The sequence below is a fragment of the Callithrix jacchus genome, chromosome 17 (assembly GCF_049354715.1).
Source record: "Callithrix jacchus isolate 240 chromosome 17, calJac240_pri, whole genome shotgun sequence".
Lineage (NCBI taxonomy): Eukaryota > Metazoa > Chordata > Mammalia > Primates > Cebidae > Callithrix > Callithrix jacchus.
This window is the reverse complement of record NC_133518.1, coordinates 16325499-16334227: the sequence shown is the minus strand read 5'-3', so window position 1 is coordinate 16334227 and position 8729 is coordinate 16325499. Positions and strand designations below refer to the sequence as shown.

Below are 8729 nucleotides of genomic sequence, written 5' to 3'. Positions count from 1 at the left end.
GTCAGGAGTTCAAAATCAGCTGGCAAACATGGTGAAACCCGTCTCTACTAAAACACACAAAAAATTATCCTAGCATGGTGGTGAATACCTGTAATCCCAGCTACTCTGCCCAGGCTGAGACAGGAGAATTGCTTAAACCCGGGAGGTGGAGGTTACAGAGAACTGAGATCACACCACTGCACTCCAGTCTGGGCAACAAAACAAGACTCCATCTCAAAAAAAGGAAAAAAAAAAAAAGCTACTGAAGGGCAGAGACTAGGGATTCCTTCTCCTGGAGCCTCTCTCTAGCCTCATTGGGGTCAGAGTCCTGCCCATAATACATGTTTAATAAACTCAATTAATGACTAAACATGTACATATTCACCATCAAGCTTACCCTTAGTGTGAAATTATGTCTTTTCTGTAGCAGGCATATGTAGCAAACCATGTGGAGAAATCTGTTAGCACTCTTCTTCAGTCAAAACAGTTGTGAAGATCATCCTCTTGGTTCTGCAGTAGAGACCCTACCAGTTGTGTGCATGTGTCTGTGTGTGAGATTCCTATCTTCCCAGCAGCAAAGCATTTTGGGTGCCATGTTTTCACAGGAACATTGAGTCCCTTGCCAATGCTAGCTGCTTTAAGAAGTGGTGTTTCTTTCCCTTCATTTTCCCTGCAGCATCATCTCTCATTTGGCATTCTGTGTGAAGCCCTTGTTTACGGTCATATAATAGGAGGGGAGCAGAGAAGGTGGGCCACAGGAGCAGAGCTGTGATGCAGTGGAAAGACAGGCAAACTTAGCAAATCTGGCTTAGATTTTTGTCTCTGCTCCTTACTAGCTTTGTGGTCTTGGGTGAGCCACGTGATTCTCCTATCCCTTTACTTTTATCTGTTTAAACAAGAAAAAGAGACAAAAAAAGATAAGAATGGATACAAGAATATTGTATGATAGTGAATAGAGTCTAGCACATTGGGGGAGCTCAGTATCATCCTGGCATGCTTTATGCTTTAAAAAAGTGGTGCTGGGGAATCTTCTGCTCCAGAATAAATCCTTGATGTGCTTAGTATCATTACCTAAATGATCTTGATATGCTGCCAGTATGGAATGGGCCACTTGATTCCCAGTTTTCTTCCTCAGTCTCATCCCATCTGGTTACCCCTGGGTCTTAATAAATCCATAAGTCAAATGGATGTTTTCAAACTTCATAATCCTCAGCCTGTCTCATGTGGGATAAGTGAAAAAATCAAGGATCATGGTAGTGAAAACTAAGGATAATAACCCTACCTTTCTAGTTGCTAGGAACGCAGAGACTTTACTGAGAAGTTGGGAAGGAAATTATAGGCTCATGATCCTCGGGGTCAGTCCCCTTCACTTGGTGTCAAAAAATGAGAGGTCATAGATCAGAGAATCAAGCTACCACTTTCAGAAATCCTCTTTTCTTTTTCCTACTCAACGAATATACTGGATTTTATCAAAGAAATCTGAAAGGTCCTTTGAATAGACATCACGTACAAAATTTTTGTCTTCTCTTCAGATGGGCAGAAGATCATGGGTTTTGTCAGATTTCAGAAGAGCACAGAGAAGTCTATTTTCAATAACTCTCTGCTGTTGAGAACAATAATTGTATTAGTCAGGGTTCTCCAGAGAAACAGAACCAATAGAATGTGTGTGTGTGTGTGTGTGTGTGTGTGTGTGTGTGTGTAATCCATTTTAAGGAACTGGCTCACACTGTGTACGGTGGAGGATTGGCAAATCATAAATCTGACTAGCTAAGCCAGTGGGCTAGAGACACAGAGAGTTACAGTTCAAGTTCAAGGCAGTCTTCTGGTAGAATTCCTCCTTGCTCAGGAGAGGTTAGTCTTTGTTCTATTAAGGCCTTCAGTTAATTGAATGAACCCCACCCATATTATGGAGGGTAATCTAATTTATTGAAAATCCACTGATTTAAATGTTAATATTATCCAAAAATTATATTCACAGAAATATCCAGAATAGTATTTGACCAAATACCTGGGCACCATGACCCAGCCAAGTTGACAAATAAATTTAACCCTTACAATAATATAAAACAGAAAACTTCCTATTGATATGAGAAGTAGAATCACAGGAACCTTTGAGACCACCTAGTCTGCCCTTTCTCCACCTTGGAGATAGAAAAGTGAGGCTAAGAGACTATACACCTCTTTGGCCAGAAAGCTGGAACTAGGTCATGGGCTTTTAAAATCTTTCTACAACTGCCAAATCCAGTCTTGTTTTTTTTTTTTTTAAACTCATCATGAGACACAGTTTAATACCCTTTTATGAAAATTAGGTAGATCAAGTTTCAATTTGAATTATTTGTGTGGCAATTGGAAGGCAAATTGCAATTAGACCAAAGTTTTTTTCTTGACACACTGTATAAAAATATAATATGTGGGCTGAACATGGTGGCACATGCCTGTAATCTCAGCACTTTGGGAGGCCAAGGCGAGTGGATGACAAGGTCAAGAGATAGAGACCATCCTGGCTAACATGGTGAAACCCCATCTCTACTCTCTACTAAAAACACAAAAATTAGCTGGGCGTGGTAGTGCACGGCTGTAGTCCCAGAGACTCAGGAGGCTGAGGCAGGAGAATCACTTGAACCAAAGAGGTGGAGGTTGTAGTGAGCTGAGATCATGCCACTGCACTCCAGCTTGGCAAGAGAGTGAGACTCCATCTCAAAATAATAATGATAATAATAATAAGTGACAATAAGAACATAAGGAGGATGGGGCTGATTAGGACCAGAGTTTTTGTATATTAGTGAAGCTAAATTTGTATTAAATCAGCCTGGATTGTTACACATTTAAGATGCTCATTGTAATCCACTTTTTCTGAGGTAGTCCAAGCCATCCATGGGAGAAGTTAGTGAGTGAGTTCTCACACCAGGAGTATTTAATCTAAAGGTATAAGGGGAAAATGGATACTTCGGTAAAAAACTATGTCTTGTCCAAAGCACATAGGGGATTATCTGGGATTGTGTGCTTCTAATTACATGGGAACTATTTTAGACTATAAGTTGTACATAACTGATAGCAATGCAAAATAACTCTTGTTTACAGATAAGCGAATAAGTAAGGAAGGGACAACCTCTTCCTCACGCCAAGAAAAAGTCAGTTTTGCATCCATCTGCACATTCATTTTCATATTCCTTTATTCCATAAAATATAAGAATATATATTGCCATAAAATGGAGTCTATATTTTTGCTTCTTTCACTTCAAATCTTCAACAAATGTTCATTTTATCTCTATGAGAGTCATAATTTTGTCCCCTTTTTGGGAAAATTATCCTTTAATAAATGTCATGTCTTTACTAGCACATAAAAAGGATGCTCTACTGAAGTAAAACTGACCCTCTGCCCAGCATCCATTCAGCTGCATTCTGCTCTGAACCTTCACATCTAAAAAAAAAAAAGTTTGATAAGGTTTTCACAGGGTTTGCTGCATTGAAATCTGCAGGAAAATAGAAGTGAAAATAGAGACCCTGACAGCAAAAGAAAGCAGGATAAGGAAGAGGGGGAAGGGCATTTGAATATCTTAAACAGTAAAGGATCTGAGAAATTGGGGTAGGATGGGAGAAGGTGGATAGATGTGAAATAGTTTAACTAGCAGCTCAAAGCAATTACCTTTGAGACCCACCCAAATCATTAGTTATTCTCCTAATAAGTTCGTTTACTCTGCCCGACACTCCACATACACTCATGAAATGTGTTGCTAGCAAGTGTCTGGGGCTTGATGACATCTCTGGAATGTTTCAGCCATGTTTAGCATGGCAGCCTGGGCTCCATTCTGCTTGGAAACAGTCAGGGAGGATCTGTGATAAGTTCTCAAGAAAAGGACAGGAAAGTGGAAGAGGAAAGGACTCAAGCAAATTCCTTCTTCCACATCTATTCATCCTCGTCTCTCCCTCTGCAGCCTGGGCCCCTGAACACTCTCCACAGCGTGCTGCAGCAGGGAGAGCCAGGCAAGGAGAAAGGCAGCACACACATCGTGAGCTAAACCCAGGGCCTCCACCTCTGCCTTCCTGAGTCCCAACAGTTTTCATCTCTGTTATTGATGTCTTCCTGCTGTTTTCGTAACTGCCAAGTCACTCTGGGCCATCTCTTGCTGGCCTTTCTATCAAATCTGTTGCCATGGCTACTGCTTTTCCTGACTGACACCTCCACCGTAAGCTGTATAATCTCTCTGGCTCCTTGCTTGGAGGGGTTCTGCTGCTCATTCCTTCCAGGCAGCACAGCTTTCATTCAACTCCAATGGATTTCTCTCCATTCCTCTGAGCATGTGAGGAAAGCTTGTACGGGTTGAGCCACAGTTTATCTTTGCATTTTTATCCCCTGTGGCCATGTCCCTGGACCAAATCCTCATCATCTCTCTTATGGGCCATGCAACTATCTGCTAACTGGATTGCATTAACTTGTAGAAACAAATAGACCTCAAAATTGTAATGGCTTAACATAATAAAAATGTCTTTTTTTGCTACAAGGTTGCCAGAGCAGCTCTCCTTGACACAGTCTTTCAGACTCTGACTGATGGAGACTTGCCTGTGTTCAGTATGTGACCTCCAAGGGCTCCATGGGCATTGAGAGTCCAGTCAGATGGAAAGGGAGCTGAAAATGGAAAGCATGTATGGGAATCTTTTATAGGCCAGGCCTGCAGGTGGCTCACATCCCATCTTCATAAACACAGTCACATGACCACATCTAGCTGCAAGGGAGGCTGAGAAATGTAGACAAAGCTTGTGCCTAAAGAAGGGGAGAATGGGAAGTAGGGGTGAGAGGAGGCTGCATAGCCGCGTGGAGGAGGCAGGAGCCAAAGCGTGAGCAGTAGCTGGGTGGGGACCATGGCTGGGATCACCACCATCGAGGCAGTGAAGCGCAAGATCCAGGTTCTGCAGCAGCAGGCAGATGATGCAGAGGAGCAAGCTGAGCGCCTCCAGAGAGAAGTTGAGGGAGAAAGGCGGGCCCGGGAACAGGCTGAGGCTGAGGTGGCCTCCTTGAACCATAGGATCCAGCTGGTTGAAGAGGAGCTGGACCGTGCCCAGGAGCGCCTGGCCACTGCCCTGCAAAAGCTGGAAGAAGCTGAAAAAGCTGCTGATGAGAGTGAGAGAGGTATGAAGGTTATTGAAAACCAGGACTTAAAAGATGAAGAGAAGATGGAACTCCAGGAAATCCAACTCAAAGAAGCTAAGCACATTGCAGAAGAGGCAGATAGGAAGTATGAAGAGGTGGCTAGTAAGTTGGTGATCATTGAAGTAGACTTGGAACACACAGAGGAACGAGCTGAGCTGGCAGAGTCCCGTTGCCGAGAGATGGATGAGCAGATCAGACTGATGGACCAGAACCTGAAGTTTCTGAGTGCTGCTGAAGAAACGTACTCTCAAAAAGAAGACAAATATGAGGAAAAGATCAAGATTCTTACTGACAAACTCAAGGAGGCAGAGACCCGTGCTGAGTTTGCTGAGAGATCGGTAGCCAAGCTGGAAAAGGCAATTGATGACTTGGAAGATAAACTGAAATGTACCAAAGAGGAGCACCTCTGTACACAAAGGATGGATGCTGGACCAGACTCTGCTTGACCTGAATGAGATGTAGAACCCCCCAGTCCCACCCTGCTGCTGATTCTCCCTCTGACCCTGACTCCGCCTGAGGCCATCCTGCCCGAAGCTGACCTTTAACTGAGGGCTGATCTTTAACTGGAAGGCTGCTTTCTCCTTTCGCTGCCCCCTCCTCCCCTGTGTCTTATTCGCCAAACTGTCTCTGCCTCTTCCCCAGAGATTCCAGCTGGGCTAGAGGCTGAGCACCTTTGGAAACAACATTTAAGGGAATGTGAGCATAATGTCTTTAAAAGCATGTCGTGATATACACATTTTGTAATTACCTTTTTTGTTGTTTTGTAGCAACCATTTGTAAAACATTCCAAATAATTCCACAGCCCTGAAGCAGCAAGCTAATCCCTTTCTCACTTTTGGAAGGTGACTTTTCAGCTTAGTGCATATTGCCCTCTCTATAGAGGAGAGGAAAAGGTATAGCCCTGCCTTATTGAGAGCCAAACAGAGCCCAGGGAAGGACTCCACTATGGGAAACCTCATTGCTCTGTACAAAGTACCAGCTAAACCAGAAAGGTGATTCCAGGAGGAGTTAGCCAAAAAACAACAACAAAAATGTGCTGTTCAAGTTTTCAGCTATAAGATCTCTTTGGACAACATTATTTCTATTTTTTATTTTTTCATTACAAGTGACCAAATTAAGATGGTAAGATCTCTGAGACCAAATTTTTGTCCCATCTCTACTCCCTCCCAGCTGCTTACAGAATGGATCATGTGCCCCTTATGTTGAGATGACCACTTAATTGCTTTCCTGCCTCCTTGAGAGAAAGAAGATTGTTTTTGCCACTGATTTAGCCAGATGAAACTCATCTCATTACCCTTCTCTGGGTTTGAAGCTGCTGTCTCTAAAAAGTGCCATCTCATTGTGCTTTGTATCAGTCAGTGCTGGAGAAATCTTGAATAGCTTATGTACAAAACTTTTAAAATTTTATATTATTTTGAAACTTTGCTTCTTTGGATTTGTGGCACCCTGGCCACCCCATCTGGCTGTCACAGCCTCTGCAGTCTGTGGGCTGGCAGTTTGCTGATCTTTTAAAGTTTCCCTACCCAGTCCCCATTTTCTGGTAAGTTTTCTAGGAGGTCTGTTAGGTGTATATCCTGGAGCTTATTGGCTTAAAATGTACTCTCCTTTTATGTGGTCTCTTTGGGCCTATTGGGAGAAAGAGAAATCAATAGTGTGACTGTTTTGATACTGAATATTAACAACTGTCTTTTTGAAATAAAGAACTAGTCCCTCCAAAAAAAAAAAAAAAAAAAAGAAGGGGAGAATGTGTGTGAAGGCCCATTGGTGGTCTCTACCACAAGACCTTCCTGCCTCCAGTCTTGTTCCCCTCTAGTCTCTTTACCAGCCCCTGTTGCAGAGGTTGCACATGCAGAGTCTCACAGCTGGTGAGTTGTAGAGCCAGCATCAAGCCTGGGCTTGTCTGACAAAATGCAGGTGCTTTCCCTACATTTCTCAACTTCCTGTAGTAGCTTTTCCCATGCCATCTTTCCTTCTTCATTTCTTCCTTCTCTTTAAATCTCACCACAACCTCCAGAATAGGGAGGATTTTTGGCAAATAGAATATAATCCATTCTCCTTTCTTCACCCAACTTGAGCCTGGGTTAGTGTGAACATCTTTCTTTCTTTCTCACATCTTCCCAGCTGCTGCACAGCTGTCATGTTTCCTTCCCCAGGTCTCTTTCTGCCATTTTACCACTGTGGTCTCAGTTTTGCAAATCCCAATTTGTGATTGATTGTGTGAGGCAAGCTCTACCACTGGTGACTGAAAGAAAGGTCTCCACCTTACTCTGCTCCACTGAGGTCCAGTCGTCTCTCCTACATTACCGCTTGTCTCACTTGTTTCCCAACCTCTAGTCTATTGGTCAAAGCAAGTGACAAGGCCAGTCCAGAGTTCATGTGGGAGGGGAAGTAGATACCACTTCTTGATTGGAGGAATGGCAAAGAATGCATGGCCATCTCTAATCAGCCACAAACAACAATAAAAATTAATGATGGTAAACATTCACATGGCACTTGGCAGTTACAGTGTTTTTACAAACATTGTCTTATTTTAAAATGTTAGACTTTATTTTACAAGTGGGAAACCACAGCATAACTGAGTTAAGTAACTTGCTCAAGGTCACTTGTCCAGGTAGTGTCAGAACAGTGGCTCATATTAGATCTCTGGCTGTTTAGTTCATGCTTTTTTTTTGCTACCTCTCACTGCCTAGTGGAATGTGGAAATGGTTTATCTCTTTTTTTATCTACATTTTCATTTGGCAACCTCAAACAAAAATGCTGGATAGCAAGAGAGAGAGTGAGAGGATGAAGAGCTTAGCCATGAAAAATAGAGTGAAGAAATAAATTGACTAAAACATGCATGTATGGCCCTAATGTGTGATCCTAGGCTTTACCAAAGCTATGCCACATATTAGAAGGTAGAAAACAAAGCCCTAGGAAAACTATTGACAACTGTTTGGTGTGGACATGGTTTACACTTAATGAAGAAATAAGGAGAGACATTTCTGGTGGAATCTGCCAGGGGAGAAGTGGGGAATCTTGGTGTGGCTTCTCCTGAGCCAGTGATTTGCAAGGCTAGGTAAAGTATCTAAGTCTTAGTATGTTATTCTAAAATAGCATCTTAGTGCCCCAATGGTGCCATACCAGCCACTTTATCAAGTGGTGAAAATAAAAAGAAGAAGAAATAAAAGAAGAGTCAGGAAGGAGGCAGTAAAGATGGTGAAGCAGCATAAGAAACCCAGGTCTCCAATAACAGGTAGTGAGATTGAATCAGTAATAAAGTCTCCCAACAAAGAAAAGTCCCAAACTGGATGGCTCCACTACCAAATTCTACTAAATGTATAAAGAATTAACACTAGTTTTCTTCAAACTATTGAAACAAATTAAAGGGGAGGGAATTCTCCTTAACTCATTCTATGAGGACAGCATTACCCTGATTACCCAAACAAGGCTACAACCAAAAAAGCAAATTACAGACCCAAATCTCTGATGAATAGAGGCACAAAAATTCTCTAACAAATCACCAGCAAACTGAATCCAACAGCATATCAAAACAATCATACAACATGATGAAATGAGATTTATAGCAGGGATACATGGATGGCTCAACATACACAAATCC

At 42.4% G+C, this 8729-nt stretch overlaps 1 pseudogene across 1 annotated transcript; it reads left to right on the top strand.

Annotated features, from left to right (window-relative positions):
- Nucleotides 1-4758: 4758 nt before the first annotated feature.
- LOC100393965 (uncharacterized) lies at nucleotides 4759-5646 on the top strand (annotated as a pseudogene). Its single transcript, XR_013528410.1, has one exon. The product of XR_013528410.1 is annotated as an uncharacterized LOC100393965 (transcript).
- Nucleotides 5647-8729: the final 3083 nt, after the last annotated feature.